The sequence below is a fragment of the Callospermophilus lateralis genome, chromosome 6, assembly GCF_048772815.1.
Source record: "Callospermophilus lateralis isolate mCalLat2 chromosome 6, mCalLat2.hap1, whole genome shotgun sequence".
Taxonomy (NCBI): Eukaryota; Metazoa; Chordata; class Mammalia; order Rodentia; family Sciuridae; genus Callospermophilus; species Callospermophilus lateralis.
In genome coordinates this window covers 1,730,376-1,758,210 of record NC_135310.1, presented here as the reverse complement: position 1 = coordinate 1,758,210, position 27,835 = coordinate 1,730,376, and the positions used below count along the sequence as shown (strand labels likewise).

Genomic DNA, 27,835 nt, shown 5'->3' with positions numbered 1-27,835 from the left:
CTTGCAATGGTCAATGTTTTGACAAATGCCTGTATGATGCTGCCTCAAAAGCAAATTACTAGTTAAACAAAGTATTGGATAAAATACAAAAATAAAGAAACACAATCTCCTAGGTATTTGCTGAGTAATCTTGCGGTGGCCGGGCCTGCAGCCTAGCTGAGCGCCCCGCGGGGCTGGGTGGGGGGCGGGCCGAGAGCTACTGCGCCTGCGTGGTGGGCGGTCTCGGGAGCAACCGCCGCCTCCGCCGCCTGCACCGCCTGCGCCGGCACCGCCTCCTGCCCGCACCGCCTCCGACCGGCACCGCCTGCGCCCGGCACCGCCTGCGCCCGGCACCGCCTCCGACCGGCACCGCCTCCGACCGGCACCGCCTACTGCCCGCACCGCCTCCTGCCCGCACCGCCTGCGCCGGCACCGCCTGCGACCGGCACCGCCTCCGACCCGCACCGCCTCCGACCCGCACCGCCTGCGCCGGGCACCGCCTCCGCCCGGCACCGCCTCCGACCCGCACCGCCTCCGACCCGCACCGCCTGCGCCCGGCACCGCCTCCTGCCTGCACCGCCTCCGCCCGGCACCGCCTCCGACCGGCACCGCCTCCGACCGGCACCGCCTCCGCCCGCCACCGCCTCCGCCCGGCACCGCCTCCGACCCGCACCGCCTCCGACCCGCACCGCCTGCGCCCGGCACCGCCTCCTGCCCGCACCGCCTGCGCCGGCACCGCCTCCGACCCGCACCGCCTCCGACCGGCACCGCCTGCCCCGGCACCGCGCTGCGTTCCGCCTCCGGTTAACATGGAGGCAGAGCTGGAACGTGCGGCTTTCCTCAGCCAGCTGTGGAGGAAGCCCACAGCAAGGAGTTCCTCACCTGGAGCCAGGTATGGTCGGGGCACCGCGGCCTCCGAACCGCCTCCCCCGCTCCCTCCCGCGGGGTTGTCTCTGGCGGCCCGCGGCGCTCGGCGGCTGTGAGGCACCGCGTGGCCTTGGCGCCGCCTCTGGAGGAGCCTGGTGTCGCTCACGAGGGGCCTGGGCCCGGCCGCACCGTGCGCTCGCCGCGGGCCGCGGTGGGGGAGGGGCGGCTGGTAACGGTCCCGCCGGGTCGCGTTCGGAACCGGCCCCGCGCAGCCTAGGCCGAGGAGGTACCTAGGGCGCGGGGGCCACGTTATTGCCCACTCGTCCTCCATCGGCTCGGGGAGGGATGGGAACCGGAGATCCCCCGGGCTCTGGGCGCGGGGTTGGCTGGGGCAAGCTGAACCCTAGGACCTGACCCCGCACACACCCCGCGTTGCATCTGGGGTCTTTATGAGGAGAGCTGTCGGGGGAGTAGGTAGATGTTCAAACGCAGGGTGTGGCTTATCAATGGCTTTTTCAAACATTAAATAGAAAATGGCAACGTGTTCTTTGGAATCGGGCCATTTGTGTAATGTATATGGTGTAGAAGTGTGTTTAAGGTTTTTTATTTATTTATTTATTTATTTTTTATTTTGCCATGAATAGCAGATAATACATTTAAGAAGGAATGATTCTGGAGTTGTGTTGATAGTTGTCATTCCTGTATTATTGAACCAGCTTTCTGGTCTCATAAAAATACTTATCATACTGAAAACAAACACAGTTAAGTTCTCTAGGTTTGTGTTTTTTAATTCTCTAGTATTCTTAATTAAAGATACTGGGGTTTGGTTTTCTGACTAAATCTTTTTTATTTATTTATTTATTTTTTTAAATTATAATAGTGAGAATGAGTCCCTTTGGAAGGAGGTGTCTGAATTAAGAGCAAAGCATGCAAAGCAGCAACAAGTTATTTGAAAGGTAAGAAGCTCTTTTCCTTGTGACTATCATTTGCATTTGTTTAATGAGTAATGTGTGTAACACAAAAAAACCTCTGTTGAGTAGTTAGTAATTGATCTTAGTTTTTTATGTATTAAGTACACAAAAGTAAAATTTTGAAGACAACCAAATTAAGCCAAGTGTTATATATCCTTTTTAACAACAGCAGAAATATTTCTCATAGATAATGATGGTTGTTCTATACTCTCATATAATATCTCATTAGCTTTTACCTGGCATAACAATTTTGAGATACTTTATTCTTGGGAGCTTAATTAATACACTAGCCAATTTCTTAGCTCTTTTTATTATTATTATTATAAAACAGTCTTACTGTGTTTTGTGGGAGATTTCCCCTTACTTTTTACTATAATATTCATAGTTAATTTTTAAATAATTTGACCCAATTAAGAATTCAAAAGGATTTTTCAGTGGATGCCATTATTAGTTTCTGCATAAAATCGTAATATAATGATTACCATAATAAAATAAAATCATTAACATAATGCTGTAAAATGACTCTTAGATTTTATATTGAACCTAAAATGTGTTCTTCTGATTTAATGTTTGCATATCAACTTTCATTTGTTAATAAGAGATGAAATATAAAAATAATTAAGGCAGCTATTTTTTACTTATGAGTAAATGGACTCTAAGCTGCAGATTTTTTAATGGGAAGATGGGGGAGAGCTTCAGCTTGTTCCTACTTGGAAGGCCCTTGAACTAAAAATAGGTCTGTGACTGACAGGATCTGGGTCTAGTGGAGCAAACTTAGAGCAGAAATAAATAATAATTGCAGCCTTTGGTCTGTAGTCAAAATAGATTCTTCTTTTTTTTTTTTTTTAATCAGTGTGCAAATGAAGGTTGAATATAGGAGAATTCAAATCTAAGTGTTTAGTTTAAATATGTGTTTTAAACATTTTTATTGGGGTCTCTAATGCATACCCCTTTTAAGAATATCTGATATAAAAGAAGACATGTATTTTAATATGTACTTTAATATTTTTCAGAAAACACAATTTTGATTAAATGTGAACTTAAAATACACCTTCATCTGTAGGGTTTTTTTTTTAAACAAGAATTATTAGTATAATAGTTACATTGAATTTCAGTTTTTCATGAACACTAATATTTTTTCATCAAATTTATATTTAAATATATGTGTATTGGTGAGTGGATTTGCCTAATGACCTCCAGGTGATGAATTTCCCTCTTAAAACTGCTTTCATTGTGTCCCATAGATTCCGATAAGTTGTGTCTATATTTTCATTTATCTCTAAGAATTTTTTGATTTCCTCCTTTATGTCTTCTGTAACCCCTTGATCATTCAGTAACATATTGTTCATTTTCCATGTGATATAGGATTTTCCCTTCCTTCTTTTATCATTGATTTCCAGTTTCATTCCATTATGATCAGATAAAGTGCATGGTATTATCTCCACCCCTTTATATTTACTGAGGGTTGCCCTATGGCATAATATATGGTCTCTTTTTGAGAAGGATCCATGTGCTGCTGAGAAAAAAGTATATCCACTTGATGATGGTTGATATATTCTATATATGTCAGTTAAGTTTAGGTTATTGATTGTGATATTGAGATCTATAGTTTCTTTATTCAACTTTTGTTTGGAGGATCTGTCCAATGGTGAGAGAGGTGTGTTGAAGTCACCCATAATTATTGTGTTGTGGTCTATTTGATTCTTGAACTTGAGGAGAATTTGTTTTATGAACCTCACAGCACCATTATTTGGTGCATAAATATTGATAATTGTTACATCTTGTTGGTGAATGGTTCCTTTTAACAGTATATAATGTCCTTCCTTATCCCTTTGGATTAACTTAGTCTTGAAGTCGATTTTATTCTATATGAGGATGGCCACCCCTGCTTGCTTGCGAGGACCGTGTGCGTGGTATATTTTTTTCCCAGCCTTTCACCTTCAGCCTGTGTATGTCTTTTCCAGTCAGATGTGTCTCCTGGAGGCAGCATATTGTTGGATTTGTTTTTTTAATCCATGTTACCAGCCTACGTCACTTTATTGGAGAGTTTAAACCGATATATGGTTTGTACTTCCAGCCATGTTTGATTATTTATCTCTCTCTCTCTTTTTGTTTTTTTTAATTTAGTTTGTTTCTCCATGATTAGCTTTCCCCTCTCCGTCTGTCTTTACTGAGGTACTTCCCAATGTTGGCTTTGGTTATTGTTTTTCATTTCTTTCTCGTGTAGTGTTTTGCTCAAGATGCTTTGCAATGCTGGTTTTTTGGCTGCAGATTCTTTTAGCTTTTGTTTATCATGAAAGATTTTTCTTTCGTTGTCATACCTGAAGCTTAATTTTGCTGGATACAGAATTCTTTGTTGGCAACCATTGTCTTTCAGTGTTTGAAATACGTTGTTCCAGGATCTTCTCGCTTTCAGCGTCTGTGATGAAGAATCCGTTCTTAACCTTATTGGTTTACCCCTGAATGTAATCTGCCTCCTTTCTCTTGTAGCTTTCAATATTTTCTCTTTGTTCTGTATATTGGATATCTTCATAACAATGTGTCTTGGCATTGGTCTACTGTGATTTTGTATGGTCAGTGTCCTGTATGCATCTACAATTTGTATATCTGTTTCCTTTTTTATTTCTGGAAAGTTTTCTGTAATTATTTCATGTAGCAGGTTACTCATTCCCTTGGTTTGAATTTCTATTCCTTCCTCTATCCCAATGACTCTTAAATTTGGTTTTTTTATGTTATCCCATATCTCTTGGATGTTTCTCTCGTGATTTTTAACCAGCCTATCTGAGTTGGCTAGACTCTTTTCAAGATGATATATTTTGTCTTCATTATCTGATGTTCTGGCTTCTACTTGCTTCACTCTATTAGTGATACTCTCATTTGAGTTTTTAATTTGGTTTATAATTTCCTTCATTTCTAAGATTATTGTTTGATTCTTTTTTATAATCTCTATCTTCTGATAAAGATGCTTAACTTCTTCTTTTATCTGTTTATGTAATTCATTCTCAATGTGTTCTTTCGCTGCTTGAATTTGCTGTCTCGTATCCTCGTTAAGGTTCCATTCCATCTGTCTAGGGTATTCCTTGAGTTCTTTATATGACCATTTTTTTCTGATGACTCTATATCCTCCTGAATATTTAGGCTGTCTTGCATTGTTTGTACTCCTTTTCTTCCTTGCTTTTTCATGCTGCTCATGTTGCTTCTTGTTCTGTTTGACTGCTGAGTTACTGTTTACTCCTATTAATTTATTTGATGTAATTCCCGGCAGGTCTCCTTTCAGCGAAATTTTGCCAGAAGTTTCTCAGCAGGTCACATGTAGGTGTATGAATGGGTTTCTCTGATCCCGTTACTGCGGAGGCATTGAAAGTGCTGCCTCCTTGCCGGCCGCCATGTTGGGTCCTCACATACCAATACTTATTTGTTTCATGTGATATTATGGACATTTTTATATTACTTATTCAATTCTTCTATGTGGACCAATCTCATTTTAATTGTGGTATAGAATTTCAAAATACAGGCAAACACTAATCTATGCTCTTCCTATTAATAGCTTTAAGTTTTTTTGCTACTGAAAATAATGCTACAATGAATGTTTTTATAAACAGAACTTTCTGTATAAATAGTATGGCTTCCTAGAGATATTATTGTTAGATCAAAGAGTCTATGCTTTCATACTTTTTATTAATTATGCCAAATTTTCCTCCAAAGAACTTGTATCAGTTTGTCATCCCACCATCAATTAGTAAGTGCTACTTTCCACATTTGCACTTTCAGTGAATATTATTAGTTTTCTATAAAGTGATACATGAAAACATCACATTCTTTATATATTTTTATAAGTACATTATAGTTATACATACTATTGTGGTTCATTTTTATAATTATACATGCATGGAATATAATTTGCTTCATTTAAGTCCCCAGTGCTTACCCCTCTTTTCTTTGTCCCACTATCCCCTTACTCTACTCCACTGATCTCCCTTCTATTTTTATTGTATTCTTCATATCCACTTTTTTCCCCTTATTTTAACTTCCCCATATGAGAGAAAACATTCAACCCTTGACTTTTTGAGTCTGGTTTATTTCACTTAGTGTGTTGTTCTCCAGTTTTATCTATTTACCAGAGAATGCTACAGTTTCATTATTTTTTATGGCTAAATAGGACTTCATTGTATATAGATGCCACATTTTCTTCATCCATTCATCTGCAGACAGGCACCTGGGCCGGTTTCATAACTTGACTACTGTGAACTGCACTGTTACAAATATTGAAGTTTGGCTTGAAACACTAGAGTATACTGATTTCAGTTCTTTAGAAATATTAAGGAGTAAGATAGCTGGGTCTTGTGGTGGTTCCATTGCTAGTTCTTTGAAAATCTCCATACTTCTTTCCGGAGTAGTTGTAGTTATTTGAAGTCCCACCAACAGTGCATAAGTGTACCTTTTCCCCACATTTTCACCAGCATTTATTATTATTTGTATTTATGATGGCATTCTGACTGGAGTGAGATGAAATCTCAATGAAGTTTTGATTTGTATTTTTCTGATTTCTAGAGATGTTGAACATCTTTTTCATATATTTGTTAGCCATTTGTATTTCTTATTTTGTAAAGTACCTGTTTAGTTCTTTTGGCCATTTGTTAATTGATTGTTTTTTGGTGTTTTTTTTTTTTTTTGAGTTCTTCATATATTCAGATTATTAATCCCCTATTAGAGGAGCAGCTGGCAGAGATTTCCCATTCAGCAGGCTCTCTCTTCATGCTCTTAATTGTTTCCTTTGATGTGCAGAAGCTTTAGTTTGTATCTATTTGATTAATAGTTAAGTTGAAGGAGCTATAAAGAATTAATTTAGGAACAGTAAGGGGAAGGGGGCATGGGGCAACAGCAACATTCAGTTTTCAAAGTATAGTAGTTAAGGTAATGTTTAGCTGGAAAAGTCGACCCCCAAATACAAAAGCTTAAATAGTTTGTAAGCTCTCTGTCTCAGCCCCTCCCCCCTCCCTCCTTCAACCCTTCTCCCTCCCCTCCCTTCTTCAACCCCTCTCCTTTTTTTCTCTCCTTCCCTCTGTCCCCCCTCCCCTACTCCCTGCCCCCCCCCCCACATCTCTATCTCTATTTCTATCTCTTCTTTCATGAAACCTTGACCAGTCTGGACTGGTAGGCCAGCTGTATTCCAGTGGCTATGTAGGGACTCACATAGCATTTGTAACCTCTTGTGTATTACCCTTATCTGCAGGGTGGAAGATGGGTTTCTGCATAGCTATACAAGTTTGTCTGTAGGATAGACCTACCTAAAAGAGAAAATGATAAGTATGATTTCCAGCTAGATGTCTATAAATAGATTTTAGTGATGGAGTTTAGGATACACTACCCCAAAATACAGCTTTTGGCATTTGAGAAAACAGCAGAACCAGGCAAGCCAGTCTGGCTTCCTTCCACCTTTCCTTCTGAAGCAGTTTATAAAAGAATTCTCTGCTCTTCCTCTAAAATAGATCATAAGAACCTCAATCTAGAGTGGTCTTTCCTATGCCTAAAAGAGAGGAAGGTCATAGAAAAAAATCTCAACAAAAGTGCAGGCCTTCGTAAGGTTTCCCCCAAGTTGTCTTACCATTAGATCATACCATTTTTGCTTTCAATCGTATTTCTGTACAATTGTCCATAAAAATCACTTTTCCTTTATCTTTGGTCTTAATTTCTGAAGGGGCTCATGAAAAATAAAACTATATTAAATAAATATTTAAGTTTTTCTCTTGTTAATCTTTTTTTTTTTTCCAGGGGTCTTGGCAAAAAATTTTGCAATGAAAAAGGAAACAAATCTTTTCTCCGTGCATTAACAACTTTCTATAGTGAAAACAATGCTCCAGAAATCTGCTTCTCAAATGGAGATGGTTTCTTGTTCCCAAATTCAATGGCTTCATATAGCATCTCCAGAGACTGAGAAAAAAACATTTTGTCATGTTAATAGTTTCTATGCTAGGAAACTGAGGCTATGATAATTTTCACCAGTCAATATATTCCAATATATTTGGAATAGTTGCTACAATTATTGAAAGTTTTGGGTAATTCATAATAATTCTGTAAGATCCATATAAACTTATTACTAGGGGCTGACTTGCATAGTCCTTCTTCAGGAAATTCCTAGGTCTGCAAACTTGAGTGGGAGGCTACAAATTGTGAACTCTCCCTTTGGTGATTCCAGTTATATTTCTGTTAACCTGACATATATTTTTTTCCAATTACACAGACCAAGTAATAGTTGTCAGCTGCCCATCTACTCTTATTCTGTAGAATTGTCATTAAACAACCAGATGTCTGCAGGTCAAAACATTGACTGCCATCCACCTCTATGGCTAATTATGGTAATTGCAACCACCTTTGCTTTGAAGGTTAAGCATTACCACATGGCCTTTCCCACTCCAAAATTATTCCCATTAAAATGAGAGATCCTAATAAAAAGTTAGCATCCCACTTTTATTTTCAATTCACTGAAGAAAGCTAACATAGATAGAGCTTTTCTAGGATAGTGTCTCCTATATTACCCTGAGAGATTGTCTGTTTTCTGGCAATTCCTGATGGACATGTTGTCTATAATAAATCTACCTGGAGGTTCTCAATTCTCTAAGCTACTGGATACCTTCTTTCACATAAGAACAAGGAAGTTTTAGCATCTTCACATCATGAAATATTGGTTTTCTTTGAATCCAGGATTGAGTAACCAACAAAGGAAAACACTAGAGATGCTTAAAACTGTTTTGGATGGTACACTAAATTCAGAATACTGGGTAAGTATATCTCCATGGAAAATTTGGCTCAGTTCTTCAATATGTTTTATCTATTCCAGTTTAACTCTTTTAGAAAACATTCCTACACAATTCATCAGGTTCCTGATGATGCAATTTTGAAAGATTTTTTCAATCCTAATAGGCATACTTTGTTTCCTCTGGAAATAGGCTTAGTAATTTTCCAACTGATGGATGCTGGGATCTAGCTTTCTTGAGAGCTGATGGAGATGGGTCTTCAGAAGATCTGGTATTTCTTTGTGAGTCAGAATACCAAATGAGGTCATTGAAGCATCTTTATGTATATAAAGGTTATTTTTTTATTTTAATTTTTTTTAGTTGTAAATGGATCTTTTATTTTATTTTATTTTATTTTATTTATGTATTTATAATGAGGTGCTGAGGATGGAACCCAGGGCCTCACACCAGGCAAGAGTTGTGGCTCTACCACTGAACCACAACTCCAGCCTCTAAGATTATTTTTCTTATACAGGGAAGAGAGGCTACTTCTTCTGCAAAATGATGTGGGAAATTAAAGTTCACATTTTCAAATCAACCCAGATATCTTCATCACAAGTCTCACAGTGCAACCTCTCAACCAATGCTCTGACTTTATTAAAAGGGCCTTGTTAGTGTTGTGTGTTTACCAAATGTAGCAATTCTACCACTGGCACAATTATATTTTTGGCAAATTCTCAGTCATGTCTGTCCTGTAGTTATTAATATAAATGGATTCTTTTGAGGTCATTATAGGAGTTTTATAGTTTTCTACTAAAGCTTTGGTTTTTAAAGTAAGTTCTTCCACTTATCCTTTTTGTTTTTTACTTCCTCTTTTTTAGGTAAAGTTCTCCAGAATAGTCATAAACAGTCACGCCTACAGTCTTTTTTTTTAAAGTCAAATTTTTTGTATATTGTTTAAAAGTCAATGGATATTTATTTTATTTATTTATATGTGGTGCTGAGAATTAAAACCAGTACCTCACACATACTAGGCAAGCATTCTACCCCTGAGCCATAATCCCAACACTACTCCTACAGTCTTTTAAATTCTTATATTGCCATAGAAACCAAATGCAAAATGTATGATATCTGGCCTTCTGTGCCATGTGGACACTGGTAATATCTGAGTAATTCTTACATCATGGCATAGCATTTTCTTTGAAGAAGAGCATGCATTTATCAAATAATTTAACAAACACAGTCTCAGAATACCAAATTGAGGATCTACTTTGTGTGGTTATTTTTGGTATTAAGTCCTTTATCAGTCAGAATCCCTATGGGAAACAGAATTTTACTCAGATGGTTTAAATGAAGAAGCTTTAATAATGGATTACTTATGAATATGTGTATAGGGTGTCAGGATAGTAAGTCATCCATAGACAAAGGTCAGTAGGAATGCATACCACTTACCAAAGAGTGACCTTTTGATCCAGAAGAGCCCAATGAGAACTATAATTATAAAGAGGAGGCTGCCTTGTGGAAGGCTTGGTTTTGAAAGGTTGGAGCTATTACTAATACACCTGCCAAGGCATGTACTCAACAGGGAACAAATACCCTGACCTCTCTCCTCACATATCCCAATCTTTTGTGAGTGATTCCTCAACTAAGCTGAAGTGAATGTTAACCAATAAGGGAAAACAGGAGATGTGCTCCCTGGGGGTCAGCCTTCTGTTGACAGAAAGAGGCAAGAGAAGGGAAAGATGGAGGGACATGGGGTGGGGAGAACTACAGTAAAATAGCTATCAACAAAGGTAGCTATCTCACATGTCATCTCATTTTATCCTTGTATGACTGGTATCAGTTTCCCCACATTTTATACAGAAAATTCATTAGTCAACTTCTTTTTACTATAACAAAATACCTGAAACAGCATACAGGATTTATTATGGCTCATGGTTCTGGAGGTTCATATCCAAAATTGATCAGTTCCTAATGTGAAAATTTTTAATTTCTGGAGAAAATGGCACATAATGATGTAAGCATATGCTGAAGTAAGTGTTAATATCTCAAGGTGAGAAGCAGAAGGAAAGATGACAGGTTGAGGTCAGAACAGTGACTCAAATGGCTCCCATGAAACATTACTTCTTGAAGATCCATATCCCCTCCCAACACTATCGCTCTGGAAACCAAGCTTTGACCCCTTGGGGACCTTCATCATCCAAACTATAGCAAAAAGTGAGGGTTAAACTGGCTAAGTTATTTAAGATCACATACCTAGTAAATGGTCAAGTCAAGAAGGAAACCAGATTTGTCTAGTACATAGTTATATATCTTTCTCTGCTTTACCATATCATGACTTCAATATTTGGTTTTGACCATGGCAATTAAGGATAATGGAAATTGATGAAGTTGGAGATAGAAAGGCAAAAACAAAACTTATACTTTTAACATTCTTGAAACAAATAATTTTAAATTTTTCTGTGTGTGTGGTGGTGCTGGGGATTGAACCCAGTACCTCAAGCATACTAGGTTAGCACTCTACTGCTGAGTTATATTCCCAGTCCAACACTTATTTTCTTAATAGAACTTATCACAACCTGAAATTGTTGACAAATTTATCATCTTTTTTCTTCACTAGAATGTAAGGTTCATGAAGGTTTTGTTTTTCTCCATTTTTGCTATAATAAAAAACGCTTGCTAAACTAAAAAGAAAATGAATAAGTAAATGAAAGGGTAAAAACATATGCATCTTTCTTTAGACACGTTAGAGCATAGAATTATATCCTAATATTTTAATTTGCAAATAAGCTTGAAAACCATCCAACTTTTCCTGAGTATTTCCTGGAAAAGAGATATCAAGTATATAGGTATCTATTCCCTTGTTAAACCATCAGTAATAATAGTTATACCTATACAAAAGACAGTTGATTCTGGTTTTGTTCCAACTTTTGGCCTCAATAATAGCAAAGATAATAACCGGACTGCAGTTATCTTTTAAAAACTTACTAAGAAACATCAAATAATCATTATCTCTATTATTTAAGATAGAAACCTTTTATTTTTTTTTCAATTTTTCTTCATATAAACAAGTTTCCAATTAAGTCATCTTTTTGAATGTCTTTTTTCTGTGTATAGTTCAAATTTTTAATAGTTTTCTTAAATTGTTAAAAGTTGAGGACATAACCTTAATGTAGTACTTCACACTGACTTATCAAGAACAAATTAGGATAATTGTTTCCTTTATTTGAGGAAACAGCTTTCTATTAATAAATTAAAAATAATTATCTATTCATAGTCATATTCTGTTGTTGATTCAAATTGAAAAGAGAACTAAACAGGCCTGTAGGTCTTAAGAGGAATCATAGATTTGGGCTTGCTTTCATGAATTCTTCTAAGCCACCTTGAGAATGTGCTTTGTGTAGCTTCTGGATTTAGGAGTATGTGTATTCATACAGAGTCCACTTGAAACGATATAAGGCTGGGACCAAGCACAGCCCAACTTCAGCTTGCAGCAGTCACCCCAGACAAACCACAGACACAAGGAAGGAAAAGCAAATACTTTGGGCTACAATGCTTTAAACTTCCGTATAGTTTATTCTAGTCACTATAGCTGATTATGGAGTTACCTTGGATTTGGGGAACAAAATACATGCCAAAAGAAGAGATAAGAAAAAACAAAGTTTAGAGTGATGTCAGGATAGATGCACAGGAAAAAAACCTCTCTTTTTAAAAGTTGAGGGAGGATGAAAGTCATTAATAGAAACCAGTGTTCCCTTTGCCTTCAGTTCCTGGAAATCTCTCAAACACTGGATTAAATTCATAGTTATCTACCCATACTAAAATTTTAGTGTTTAGGGTGTCCATTAATGTGACTAGGAAATAAAAGCTATCTAGAGGCAGAGGAATAGTCTATTTTTCCTAAAGAACATTTGAGAGATGAAGGGTGGGAATGCATGGGCTGTGATTCAGTCCGCATGAATCACTCCTTCTGGTGAAAGTTTGTGTGCCCCTCAATCAGGTTTCCATGGTTAGAGATCCATTTACAGAGTATAGTGTATCTGGTTTTTATATTTCAATCATGTGCCATGGAAAAATAATATAAACTTGGAAAAGAAATAAAAGGAAAAGATCTTGTCTTGGGAAAAAAAAAAGTTTTCTGCACTGTACTGTGAGAAACCTTCACTGTGAGTTATCTATTTGTTCCCATCCTGACAGGAGAAGCTGAATGGAAGATCTAATCCACTATTTTTAAAACTGGGAAATTAGAAAGTTACTGGTCAATGCTTTCATGGATGTATAGCTAAGGAGAAATAAATTCAGTTATATTCTTTAACTCCTGCCTCCCCCCAAGAGTGATGGCTCTAATTTAGTGTGACCTGCTGTCAGCTCAGGAAATTTCCACCTTGAGATTTTCCTAGCAGAGTCAAAATCAGTCACAGTCAGAAAAAGAAAAAGATTGTTTTTATGAGAGTGCCTGAAACTGCATTTAAATTCTGTCTTAAAAAGTTGCAAAGTGCTTGGCTAATGATTTTCCATAGTGTCATTTTTAAACTATTTTGGCATGCTCTATGAATAGTACATACATTTACTGTTCAAAAACTAATAAAAAAGCATTATAATTCTTGGAATAGAGTGTCTTTGAGAAAGCAAAAATCTATCCCAGGATGCAGACATTATCCAGCTTATTAGGGTGACAGATAGGCCTGTATAGACCCTGGCAGGGCAATAGATTAGGAATAAAACAGGAAACAGGCTGGTCTCTCAGGCAAAATAATGATATGGGTTCCAGGTGGAAGGAACACTGGGTGGGTTTTAGAAATGTCTCCACACCTTTCCCCAGCTGAGTTAATAATACATTCTCCAAAGATGTTCTTTCTATACAATTCTGGGGCTAATATAAGAAGAGTCTCAGGATCCATCTATTCTCTTTTTATTTATTCCCCCTGGTTCTGGAAGACTGTCCAAGGAAGCCCTGTAAAGTAGCAAAGACAACCATTTTGGTGAAGGAGTTGTAAAGGAGATATGAATTCATTATTAATTACATGGTGGTATGATTTGGATCTGGCATGTCCCCCAAGGCTCACATGTTAAGGGCTTATTCCCCCACTGCAGCAATATTTGGGGTAGAGATTTGGGAAAGTGACTGGATCATAATGGTTTTGACCTCATCAGTGAATTAATCTAATGCAAGATTCACATTTGATGGCATTATTGGGAGGTGGTAGAAACTGTAGGAGGTAGGACCTAGTTGGAAGATGTAGGTCACTGAGGATATGCCCTGGAATGGTATATCTCTTTTCTGGCCCTTACTCTTTCTCTCTCTCTCAAAATTTTTTTTTAATATATAAAGACAAGAGCTAATGGTCTTTGGTGGTAATGTGTGTGTTTGTGTGTGTGTGTGTGTGTGTGTGTGTGTGTGTGTGCGCGCATGAGGATCAAGAGTAGTGGTGGTGGAGAGATGTGGAATGTGCATTCAGTAGGTTACTTACTTTTTGAGTCATTATACATAATTAAACTGGCAGTTTATGCAATTTATGCAGCTATATGCAACCTGAAACTCTCTCAATGTTGGGCATGGGCATTAAGATACAGCTCCCAGCTACTTGTATCATCACAAGGGCAAACAACCAATACTCTGTAGTGTATTGTGTTGCTAAGCTTGACTGTTGGTAGATGCATTGTATTAAATACTTTGTCTTATGATGAGAAGATTTTAAACTTATGATGGATTTCTCAGGAAGCGATTTCATTGTAAATCAGGGGGCCTTTGTACATGGAAAATTATATGAGGAATTGGGAAGTGTAAGGGAAGGTACCAAAATGATATATCCTGATGGTACTCTACAGTGTAAAGATTTCAGGAAGGAGCAACTGAAGGAAGGAGATCAACAAGGAATCTGATAAAGAAATTCAGTAAGAAAAAAAATGAGGATTTGAACCAAGTCAGTAGAAATGAACATTAAGATGAACATTGCCAATGAGATGAGATGACAATGAGATAGGAAGGACTCTTGGGCTTCTTGTTGGAATATCAAGGGAAACACAGAACACAGGAGGAAGAACAGACTGTGAGAATGAGGGTATTGGAGGAGCTCAAGAGATATCTTTGTACAGTGTAGTTTCATGTGTCTATGGCATAGCCAACTGGAATTATTTATAGGAAATGAAATGTATGACATTGGAATTTAGGGAAGTGATAGGATATGGCCCAAAAGAAATGCATGCCTCTTTGAATTGATCATCAGGTAATTAAGAAGGAAATGGCTTGTTAAGGATATTTACCTTCTTAGGAAATATAAAATAACTAATATTAGGGCCCAAGCATCATATATGGAATGAGCTAGTAAAGAGGAGACTGGGGAAAATGTCAGGGAAGGAGAATTTTAAGGTGAAGCCAATTTCAGAGAAGATGGGAAGACATCTGTTTTATATCAGGAAACAGGAGGTCATCCAAAAGATCTGCTAAGAACAATACAATTTTGTTTTTCTTTGATGAGCAAGGAGATCAAGTGTCGGTGTAAGATCTATGTCATGCTTTTATTCACTGAACTTCCCAGACTAGTAGTTATAATTCCAAACTTCCCATTTCAAATCTGTTCATTCCAAGAACATAAAATAAGAAGTGTGTCAAAAAAGAATGTAAGAGACTAGGGAAGCTTGGTGGCGCACACCTGTAATCCCAGCAGCTCAGGAGGCTAAGGCAGGAGGATGGTGAGTTCAAAGCCAGACTCAGCAAAAGTAAAGTGCTAAGCAATTCAGTAAGACCCTCTCTCTAAATAAAATACAAAATAGGGCTGGGAATGTGACTCAGTGTTTGGGGGGGGGTATTATTCCCTTAAGATTAAATAAACAGCATTAAAGAGATTCCGTGTGTGTGTGTGTGTGTGTGTGTGTGTGTGTGTGTGAAGACAAAGAAAACATTTTATATTAGACAAAGATTATTCACAAATATCCTAAAGAAATTTACTAGCAGCTTGGAAAAAAAATTTTAACTCTTAACCTTATATATTATGTCCACATTAATTTAGATGATTAGAAACCTTAAATTTCTTTTAAAGTATAGAAATTAGAAAAAAGTATAAAGGTAAATAAATGATTGGCAAATTTTAGAATTTATAAGTATATCCAAAGGTCAAAATCAGTGAAAGAAGCCAAATGAAAAAAAATACTTTTAAACAAATAACTTCATGAAATGTATATCAAAAGAGTTAGTTAACATTTTCAAACAAATTTTGAAAAAATAACATATTAGAAAAAAATCTAAGAAATAGTACAAATGGAGTTAAAACGTCATCAATAGAAGAGGATTTGTAGAAGATGGTGGAATAAGACATCTGAATTATACCACCCTCTAAATTCATACACCGAAGCCCTAAGCCTCAGTGTGATACATTGGAGTTATATTTGGATATATAGTTTAGAAGAGATCATTATGAGATTAGTATTCTTATTTACAAAAAAAAAAAAAATAGACACTAGAGAGCTTGCTCTTTTCCTTCATCACATGAGAGAATAATCTGTAAGCCAGAAGGAGTCCTCAAGAGTGCTTGACTGTACTGGCACCCTTATCTCAAACTTCCAGTCTCCCGACTACATGAAAATTTGTTTATTAAGCCACACAGTTTAGGCATTTTAGTATAGCAGACCAAGCAGCTAATACAGAAGAAATTTAAAACAGCCCTCTGTGCTGTATTAGTGAAATCATGAATTTGTTTGTTACTGTGCAACATACGAATACATTTTAAAACAATTTATTGAACACTTTATTTTATATTTTCTTCAAAAAGCAAAGCAGAGTATGTCACCAGGGTATTCTGGAGACCATCCACTCTAAGGAGATTATTTCCATGTTATATTTATAAAGGCTTTAAAAACCACAAATTGTCATTTTGAAAGATTTTCACTCCTCAACTTTCTAAATTGTACCTGATGTGAAGATAAACAATCACTCCCAGGATTGCTTCAAAAAGAAAAATATTGGAAAGTAGTGAAACCAGTCACTATATTGGGGTTTTCTATTTCTTGATCATTTTAGCATGGTATATGTTAAAATAAAAATATTTCATTTATCTATAGAGCATGTTCAGTAGAAGGCCAAACTATTGTAATCTGAGATTCTGTGGTGATAGTCTGACTTGTAGTGTGTCACAAAGAATTACTTTAAAAAATTCTAATAACTATATTACTTACTTATTTTTAGACATGACAAAATAGATACTTCAAACGAGACTTCATTTGTATGAAAATGTAAAATACATAAGATATTTACCATTAAATAAAGTCAAGCATATTGTGAGGAGGGAAATGAACATTCTTTTTTTTTTTTTTTAAGTTTGCAAAGTTGATTCAGAAGAAATTTTTGTCCTTCTAAGAGATGTTTTTGGTAAGAAAACTGGGTTATCACCAAACATTGAAATACTATTATGAAAAGGGTTGACAGCTCTGATAATTCAGAAAAAGATAAATTCCTTAAAAATATTCAGTACTCTGTTGAGATGCTGGTTCTTGTGGATGAGAATCCTAGGTTACTCAAGTGTGGCACCCTAGCCTATCAGTGCTAATTCATCTCTTCAATCAGTATATATTTTTTGAATGATTAACAGGTGTTTTGGTACTACTAAGACAGAAGAAGTAGGCTGGAAAAAGTAAAAAAGCCCCAGATAGCTTAAAAGAAGGCGTTTAAATTGACACAGGAGACTAGAATTTTATTCCCTACCCTGGTAGAAAACTATTATCTATTTGGGGACTGTGTGGTTTGAATGATCATTGTGTAATTGAATTCAAGTGTATTAACTGATTTCTTATTTCGAATACTGAAATCAAATAACTGTTTAAGAGATAAATATATGCAAAGTACACTGAAAGTGCCATTTGCTGATTTTATTTTTTATTGACATTGTTACCTAAATATTCTGCACTTGGTCTGCTTTATAAAATTTCTCCTCAAAAATTAAGGTAATCTCAGATTTACCTCTGAGTCACCCTACCTTTTACATAAAATTTATCCTAAATTTTGGTAGAAGAGGTCTTGAATTATGCATCCTACCCATAGAAAAAGGATCTCAAAGTCCTCTTTTACTTTTGTATTCTCCCAGATTCTTTTAGTCCAAGCTGGTGTGGTTCTTTTAGAAAACTTCAAAAGTTTTGTATGTCAGTTTGTAATAGAATCCTTTATTTAATTCACCCAGAAAACTCTTTAAAATAAATCCTTGTTTCTTGCAATCTTTGTAAGCCTGCAGAAGGAACATCACCTCTAAGATTCTCAGATATCCTACTGTGTAGTCACAGAGGTAGGATAGACATGACCTTAAGATCCTTACAGGGGCTTTTGCCTCTGAAAGGATCTGTGAGATGTCCTTTTTAGTTATTTGGGAGTCTTCATATGAACTTCATCTTTTTTTTCTGTTTAATTATTTATTTATTCTAATTTGTTATACATGATAGCAGAATGCAATTCATTTCATATTACACATACAGAGCACAATTTTTCAAGTCATTGATTGTACACAAAGTATTTTTACACCATTCGTGTCTTCATACATGTGCTTCAGGTAATGATGTCTAACTCATTCCACCATCATTCCTACTACCTTCTCCCCTCCATTTCCCTTCCTCCCCTTTGCCTTATGTAAAGTTCCTCCATTTCTCCCATGCTCCCCCCACATCGTCATTATGAGTTTCATATCAAAGAAATCATTAGGTCTTTGGTTTGGGGGATTGGCTTGCTTCACTTTGCATTATATTTTCCAACTTCATCCATTTATTGGCAAATGCCATTATTTTATATTCAATGTTGAGTAATGTTTATTGTGTGTATATAAACCAATGTTTCCTTATCCATTAATCTCCTGAAGGGCATCTAGGTTGATTCCAGAGCTATTGTGACTTGTGCTGCTATAAATATTGATGTGGCTGTGTCCCTGTAGTATTTTGTTTTTAAGTCCTTTGGGTATAAAGCAAGGAGTGAGATAGCTGGGTTGAATGGTGCACATAAACTTAATCTTTAAACTATGTTTTCCTTCACTATCTGAATTTGATCTTTGTCCAAAGCCATTTCTTAATTTTAGAATCATTTGCTCTCAGAGAAAAAAACCTGAAAAAATTAAAAGTTATTAATTTATTTTAAAACTTACAAGACTTGGCATCTTTAGATTAAATGGTTTATTCCTTATCTTCTTTTTTTCTACAACATAATTATTGTAGACAGCAAGAAGTCAGATGATATTTTCGATACTCCTCCTGTTACTATGATATTCTCATTTATAATGTTAAATTGCATAAGCATGATTCATTTTTTATATTGATCTTTTTGAAAGCACAAAATTTTGATGTTGTTGAACAAGCCTACTTTGTTTTGATTTAATAACATTAATAACCATTTTACTTTTAATTTATCTTGAACTATATCTTATTGTCTTTTTTTCTGAGTTATCTCCCTCAGAGCATTTAGTTAAAAAATTTCAGTGGGAAACCATTTTGTCACACTACTTATTTATTTTAATAGTTTATAAATATAATTCTCCAATTTTGAGATTACCAAAAGAAATTTGTAACTTTTAATTTTTATTGCACTGTTGAGAATGTGATATTTATCAAATGTTTCTTACAAAGAAAACTTCTAGGTACATAAAATACATTTAATAAATTGAAAAACTTGCAGATAAATTACAGTGTATTATATTCTAGTCCATATCTTTTTTTAAAGCATTCAAATTTGACAGCTCAGCCAATAATGTTTAATTCTCATTTGAACTTTTTAAAATTGATTTTTAATTAATATATAACAGCAGAATGAATTAGAATTTATATTATACATATAGAGCATAAATTTTTCATATCTATGGTTCTATGCAAAGTTTATTCACTCCAATTCATATTTTCATACATGTACTTTGAATAATAATTACCATCACCTTAATTTCCGTAAAAAAATTACTTGTAAAACTTGTAAAAATATTAATAGTATTTCTTAGGTCAACAAATGTTGCATACAATACAGGATAGTAGTGCAAAGAAAAGGGAGGTCTTAGAAACAAACCGTCTAGTTTTGAATCTTAACTAAGTTATTATTCATAACTTGATCTTGGATAGATTTCTTGATTTTCCTAATCTGAAGTTAATTCATCTGTAGAGCTCAGTGTCATTGTAAAAATTAACTATAGTGAATATAAAATGCCTGGCACTTTATAGCTTGTAGCTCTTATGCTTTTTCTAAGTTCTCACAATAGGTACAGCACTTTAAAATCATGTGTTATATTTACCTGGAATTTAAGCCTCTGGTTCTTTTGCTCTCGTAATGTAGACATAGAATGTGCAACTATATAGGGCCAATATTATTACCTTACTCCAAAAGTATACTTTTAACACTGACAACGTTCTTGGTACTATCTTAGCAAAGGACATCGTGAGGAACAAACAGACATAAGTTCTGTCCAATTAGAAAACTAATTTAGAAGAAAGAAAAATAAGTGAATAACTAGATGAATAAGTACATATTATAAAATACACTCTACTCAAAATGTACAATTACTGCAAGAAAGCAGAACTGAAATGCCTGTGTTGCAATAGATTGTCCAAGAAGAGTCTGAGTCAATGAAATATAATCTGTTTCTTGAAGCATAAGTATGCTTAACACGTACATTAGAAATTATATTAGAATTAGAAATTATATTCTATGTCTGTCTTACTGTAAATCAAGTTCAAAGCAAGAAGTGTCACTTTGATATCCGTAAAACAAATTACTTGTAAAACTTGTAAAAATATTAATAGTATTTCTTAGATCAACAGATGTTGCATACAATACAGGATAGTAGTGCAAAGAAAAGGGAGGTCTTAGAAATAAAACGTCTAGTTTTGAATGTTGACTAAGTTATTATTCATAACTTGATCTTGGGTAGATTTCTTGACTTCCCTAATCTGGAGTTAATTCATCTGTAGAGCTCAGTGTCATTGTAAAAATAACTATAGTAAATATAAAATGCCTGGCACTTTATAGCTTGTAGCTCTTATGCTTTTTCTAAGTTCTCACAATAGGTACAGTGCTTTAAAATCATGTGTTATATTTATCTGGAAAATAAGCCTCATAGTGTTCCTTTGCTCTTCTAAAGTATACATAGAATGTGCAACTATATAGGGCATCTGCTCTCTTATCTATTATGTAAATGCTTAGTATAGTGACATAAATGTTATCTGTTGTTGTTTAAACAGTATAAAGGATACATAAATTTTGGCTTCTATCTCAGAGCTGAGAGTGTTAATCTGTAATCCAAATAGAAAGGTGGACAAAAGACAGGTGAAGGGTACTTGCAGTTGGTGGCCCAGGTGGCTCCACAGAAAGGTGAATTGGATCATGAGGTCTAACCTCATCAGTGGATCAATCCACTGATGGGTTTATAATTTGACAGGATTATTGGGAGTTGGTAAAAACTGTAGGCAGTAGGGCATACATTTGTTACCAACTCCCAATGGGAGGGTAGGTCATTGGATTTGATTCCCTAGAAGGGGATATCTCATTCCTCAGATCTTTCTTTCCCTCACTTTTTTTTTTTTTTTTTTTTTTTTTTTTTTTTTTTTTTTTTTTATCTCTATGAGGTAAGCAGCTCTGTTTTGAAGCCAGGCTCCCTGGCTTGTTGATGTTCATTTTCTCCTGGTGTCTTTAAATATTCTTTCCCTTATACACATCTATATTCAAATTTCACCTTATAAGATTTCCAATCCTAGCAAATTAGAAGTCATCCTAATAATCTCGTGTTAATTTAATCCTCTCTTTAAAATGTTCTCTCCAAATACAGATACCTTCAGAGGCACTGGGGATTAGAACCCCAACATATTAATTTGGGGCAGGGACACTCTTCAGCTTATCCCAGAAGAATTTTTCTGTTTATCAAATCTCAAATGGGAAATGAAAAAAAAAAGTACTCTAAAGGTAACTGATAAAACCATTATGTGCAATGTGTGGGGCTGGTTAGTTATTAAGTAACAAAGACATGCAAATACATACATAGAGTACACAATAGATACAACCATTTTCATTAGCCAAAAGCACATCGCCTTATTTAGAGAAAATGATAGAGCAAATGAACAAAATGTCCTGAGTAACTTTTATGTATAGACCATTGCTTTCAACTACTATCTCTCCGTCTTTCTCTTGCTTTCTCTTTTCTAGTCATGAATTTGAATTATCAAGAAAATATTTAAAATAGTTCAGAGAGTTAACCCTTCTGAACCACAGAGATCATTTCTTTTTTTTTAAATTTTTAAGGAAACATTAAGCATTTTACAATTTTGTCTCTGTCTACTCTATTTTAAGTCTCTTAAGAGCATCAAATATATTTTATGTGTCATGGACTCCAAGAGTCTTACACAGTGCTAGCTTAGTAAAGACACATGAGTGCTAGTAAATATTGGTTGGATAAAATGATGAATAATTTCAGATAAGTTAAGTCAGTCATTCAGGAGAATTATCAGGAGATTTCAAAACACAATTTTGATTGCTTTCAGGTGAGCATTTGATTCCCCTACACTGTTTACTTACATTGAATTTTTGAGTCAGTAGTTTTCTTTGTGTTATGAACTAAAAGTGAAAAGGAGAATAAAGAGAAGTCACTTGAACAATTAATCCTATATAAAGACATGTGCTTAGTCATCTTTTCTTACTTTCCAACTATAATTATTATGATATTATTATTATTATTATTATTATTATTATTATTATTATTATTACTGGTGCTGGGCATTGAACCCAGGGCCTTGTGCATGATAGGCAAGCACTGTACCAGCTGAGCTATATCCCCAGCCACTTTCTGATTATTATAACCATATTCATTACATGATATTATTCTATACAGATTTACCCAGAAAAAAAAATTATAATCCTTTCCATTGTATTCTACTACAACTATAATCTTACCTATTATTTTAAAATTTGAAAAATGTTATGTAATTGTCTGTTTCACTTTGTTTGAGAAATTTATATTATTTGTATCTTTGGCAATTTGAAAGTGATTCTTAAATTTTACTCATAATCATTAACTATAGAATGGTATATATGCATTGTAATTTTATTCTATACACTTCCTAGGGTATCTTGCTAAAGGGTCCTCTGTAGGAAAACTAACATTTAATTTAAAAATGCTCTTACTACTTGAAGAAATCACTTGGTGCTTGGCAATAGCACTCGGTACCTATGAATATAGTTAAAATAAGAAGACATATAGTTTTTTTGAAGACGATATAAAGATGACTATAACGATCTGAAAAGATGTTGGAAATCATTAGCATTAGGGAGATGCAATCTGAGACCATCTTGAGGCATCATCACACTTCACAGGTTAAACAAAGAAAACCAAAGTGGTAATACCAGATACAGATGATACAGGACGCAGAGAAACTGGATCTCTCATACCTTGCTGGTGAATACTGAGAATGGTACAGCCACTCTGAAAACAGGTCACTAGTTTCTTAAACAAGTAAACCTACCCTTATCACAGGGCCCAGCTCTGACTCTGGTGGATGTTTATTCCAATAAAAAGGAATGAAATGTTCACCCATGCAGCAACTCAGGTGAATCCCAAGGATATCATGCTGCATGGAAAAAGGCCAATCTCAAAAAGTCATATAGTGCATGATTCCATTCATAAAACATTCTTGAGATGACAAAATTATGGAGAGGGAGAAAAAGTTAGTGGATAGTGATGGGGGTGGTGTTGGCAGTGATGTTGTAAAAGGGTAGCAAGAGGGAGGAGAACTGGAGGACATTATATTAAGCAAAACAAGTCAGGCACAGAAAGACAAATACTGCCTGTTCACACTTACATGTGGAAACTAAAGGTGATCTCAAAGAAGTACAAGAAAGAATAGTGGTAACAGAGCCTGGGAGAGGTGTGTGTGGGTGTGTAGGCAGAGGATGATTAACAGGTGCAGGGGTGCAGATGGATGGAATGACTCCTTATTTTGTGTAACATGTAGGATAACTATGGCTCGCAATAAGTAATATTTCAAAACAGCTAATAATGAGAATTTTGAATGTTCCCCACACAAAGAATTGGCATGTCCTCTGTGAGAGATATGCCCATGACATGATTATTATACATTGTATTTATATATTGAAATGCCACTGTATACATATATTACATGCTATGATTACCATATGTAAACTCTACACATACACACAGACATACACACAACAGAAAATAGAAAGTGGAAAGAGAAATTTTAGTGGTAATGGAATAGTTCTCTATCTGGTTTGTATTGGTCACTACACAGATGATACAATGTCATAGAACTACAACACATTGTTCTAACATTGGTTGGTCTTCCTAGTTTTGATATTGCACTACAGTTGTATAAGAAGAAACCATTGGGGAAACCGAGTGGAAGGTACATACTACTGTTCTATACTTCCTTGAACACTTTCTGTGACTCTATAATTTTTCAAAACAACAAAAATCCCTTCACTTATTTCTTCCCATCTTGAATTGAGTTCTAAAAGAGGCAATACACTATTTTCTCTTTCTTTCCTCAATGCAATTTTCCATTATTTTATGTAACCATTGTTACGTTCTGGTGGGTTTCAAAACTCACTAGATTGAGCTTTCTCAGCAATGTTTTCTGCTTTTGTAACAGTAAATACAATGTTATGAAGAAAAAGTTTTGCAATCTCTGTACTCAAGCATAAGGCTAATTAATACACAGAACATAGTATGTTCATTCAGGAAACAGATATGCTTACATAGAAGGAAAATTTATTTTTAAGATAAACATTCAAAATATTGTATCAAATAGCTGAAGTAGTGATAGCTATCTATTTTTAGAAATATATAAATCCTCGCTTTTGACAAGTTGGTTATACTCAAGACATTACCAAATTGTAACTTGCTTTCATATTCTATATCACATATTTAATGTGAACAGAAAAATAAACAGGAATAAATTTTCAATTTATTCCCCAATCAAATGAAACACTATACAATGAAATGCTTTGCATTTTCATTTGTTGCACAGATGTGTCTGGAAGAAACTTGACTTGAAATCTGGGATATCTAGCCATCAATTATTCTCAGTGTGATACAGAGGATATACTTTTTAACTACTATTTTCACTGCTAAAGGATCCTTGAAAGCACTATTCAGGGATGATTGGGAAAATTTTTGAAATAAACAGTGAGATATTTATCCACTAGAGATACTTGGCTTAGGTCACAAGTTTAGAGAATAAACTATCAACTGTATACCAAGAAATCTAATTAATTTATGATTTTTCCTTATAAAGGCTAAGGGATCACCTTATTTGTCAAAATTCTTTCAGTCTCTCACAAAAACTAAAAAATCAACATCCCAAGGAGAATTCTGATAGAACACTTAAATTGTTAAACATTTCTGCATATGAACATATGCTCTAAAAATATTTTTATACTTCTCTCTCTGTATAGATTTGTTAAATGTCTTTATGGGATAAAATATAAAAAGTGTTCCTGCAAGAAACTTTTTAAAACTTATTAAGGCCCCTTTCTATATAATACAGCAACGTTTATATTATTACTTTTATCATCTTCAATTCTTGGCTATTCTTATGTGCAGAAGTATATATTTTAGCAAAACTATTTCAACAAATACTTTTCCTTTTAGCTTCAAGTGTATTATATACTTTACATGGAGCTTAAAGTGCTGTATTGTTCTTGGAGCTGTTTTTCAGTCTTTCTTTTCATGATATTATATGCCCCTTAATAAATTCCATGAGAACAAAGCTCCAGAGTCCATAATCCTGAGGATGAAGTGGCCTGTATGGGGGATATTCAAGATGAAGTTGCTATTAATTCTGTACCCAAACCATCAAATTCCTTTAGAGGCATTAATCCTGAATATGAAAGGAGAAGAAATGTGTTGCCATGTGACAATACTATTCTTGTAGCCAAGGTGAGCTAAGGTCCTAGGCCAAAGACTACTGTGGTTTAGCCTTCCTTAGTGTGGCTCAGCCTTGCTCACTGTAAGTGCCACCTCCAGCTTCATATGCTCCCTGTGCTCAGCACTGGCCTACTCTTGTATAAAAAAATAAAAGCTGCATTTTGCCCTAAGCCTTACATAAAATAGAAAATGTATTTCTTAACTTAGTGACCCAGATTTCCTTTCAATGGGAAGAAGAATATCATCCCTTTCTTACTGGTTAATGGAAATTGCCAGGTAAAGTATGTATAATCACTCAAAAATCCTGAAGTAATTAAACTACTGAATGGACATTCCACATCTCTCCACCACCACTACTCTTAATCCTCATGCACACACACACATTACCGCCAAAGACCATTAGCTCATGTCTTTATGTAACCAGCCCTAGCTAAGAGCTGAGATTGGCACTGTGAAATAGATAGAAATATTGGTTTGAAGTCCTGTTGCTTTGGCATTTTCCAGAACATCTTAAAATGTCAGTGGTGAATATATGTTCAAATATTGTTGTCTGGCAAGTTGCCCAGAGCTCCAAAAATAAGATAGAATAAGTCCACATTTCATTAGTTACTGTGAAAGTTCCATCAAGCTTATCAGTTGGTTCTTAAGTCCCATTAGTTAAAGTCACCTGACTAGTTTTTCAGTTGTCAACTCTATCATTTTCCTTGCCTGAAGACCACAAGGTGTGTGTCAACACAGATGGACCCAAGGATTCAATGAAGCACTCCCTCTGCTTGTCAATGAGAGGAACTCTCTGTGGCTCCCACACACATCCTCAGGTGGATGGGCACTCCAGGATTCCATACCCTCATTTGCTTATTCATCTTGATCTGATTTTGTTCTGTATACAAATAAATGACTTGGAAACTCTCAGCGTGGCTGCTAGAGAAGTAAATCAAAGGGCTTCCTAAGCCTGAATCCAACTTAGGTCTTTAGAAGCAACAATTGAACCTCTTTCTCTTGCTCTACCAGGATAGGAAGGATACAGCACTATTTCCAACCAGTTCCCTAATTAAAATACCTTCAGAGTTGTCATTGTTTTTTAAAGTAGTTACTAAGCTGACTAAATAAGATTACATAGACTCAGCATCTCTAGGAAACCATAACAGGTAGAATATGGAGTTAGAAATGTTATTTTTAGCCCATATATTACAGCAAGAGATTAGCACTTGTGAAATTAGATTGTTGAAAAACTGCCTCATGAGGTTACTGAATTTCTTTATAGACCTGAAGATACATGAATCTCTGCACATACACAGATGAAAGTCCACACATTTTTTGTCAGGACAGTCATTTTGCATAAGATTCATTGGTATCTAAAACTCAAATTCAAATTCATTATGTGTTTGTGCCACTGGTGATTTGAATGACTTTGTGATCAATCTCAATTGCATAGGTTTAAAAAAGATTGCTTACATGATTTTTGTTTGTTTGTTTAGGTATGGGATTAAACCCAGGGATGCTTAACCACTGAGCCACATTCCCAGTTGTATTTATTTTATTTTGTTACAAAGTGTCTGTAAATTGCTGAGGCTGGCTTGGAACCCCTGGAATTAAAGGAATCTGTCACCACACCCTGCTAAGTTTACAAGATTTTTTTTTTTTTTAATCCATGTCCTCATAAGACTAAGCCTTGATAAACAGGTAAAAAGTCCGATAGATAGGCACAAACTATTTTTAAAATAATTTTCCTAAAGATCAGATTATTTTGAAGTTATAGAAATCATATTATTCTTTTTGTTTCTTTTAGTAACATCATTGTTTGGTGCATTACAATTGTTCAAAATAACGGCCTTTGTTATTACACATTGGTACATTCACATGACCTAATTTGGGTTATTAGATTTCCCAGTACCTTCTCTTACTCCTCCCTCTCCTCATGTCTGGAAATCACTTATTATCATCCCTGAGAGGGACATGAAAAAAGGAAATAAATTGCTGGATGACAGTTCTTCAGTGCCAAGGATCATTCAAAGTATCACCTACAGTGCATTGCTCCAAAATTGGGGGCAGAGACGAGGAAGCTACTCTGGTTAACTGTTGCAGAGTTTGATCAGTTCAATGGATTTTGGTCTTTGTTATATTTTGCCTGTCCCAGATAAAAGTTTTTCAAATGGACAAGCTAACCAGAAAAGCTGCTCCAGTCCCTTCTGTCCAGTCTAGTCTTTCTTACTCTAAGCAAATCATCCTAATGTTCCTCCCCAGCAACTGAGGAAACAAAGACTTATGATAGACATGAAAGAAAACTCCATTTTTTTATATCATTTGATACTCACTCCATGTCCATAAACTACTAAAGTGTTAGGGTCTGTAAACAAGTCAGGATGGCGCCTGGCATTTTGCCAGAGGGAGTGGTTTGTGA

The 27,835-nt window shown here is 35.8% G+C and overlaps 1 long non-coding RNA gene across 2 annotated transcripts in view; it reads left to right on the top strand.

The window, feature by feature from the left end:
• The first annotated feature begins 762 nt into the window (after positions 1 to 762).
• Positions 763 to 27,835, top strand: part of LOC143641769 (uncharacterized) — a 112,200-nt gene continuing 85,127 nt past the window's right edge. For both annotated transcript variants that reach the window (XR_013155489.1, XR_013155488.1), the window contains exons 1-2: positions 763 to 871; positions 1,727 to 1,802. This is a non-coding gene — a long non-coding RNA (uncharacterized LOC143641769). The remainder of the gene's footprint in view (positions 872 to 1,726; positions 1,803 to 27,835) is intronic.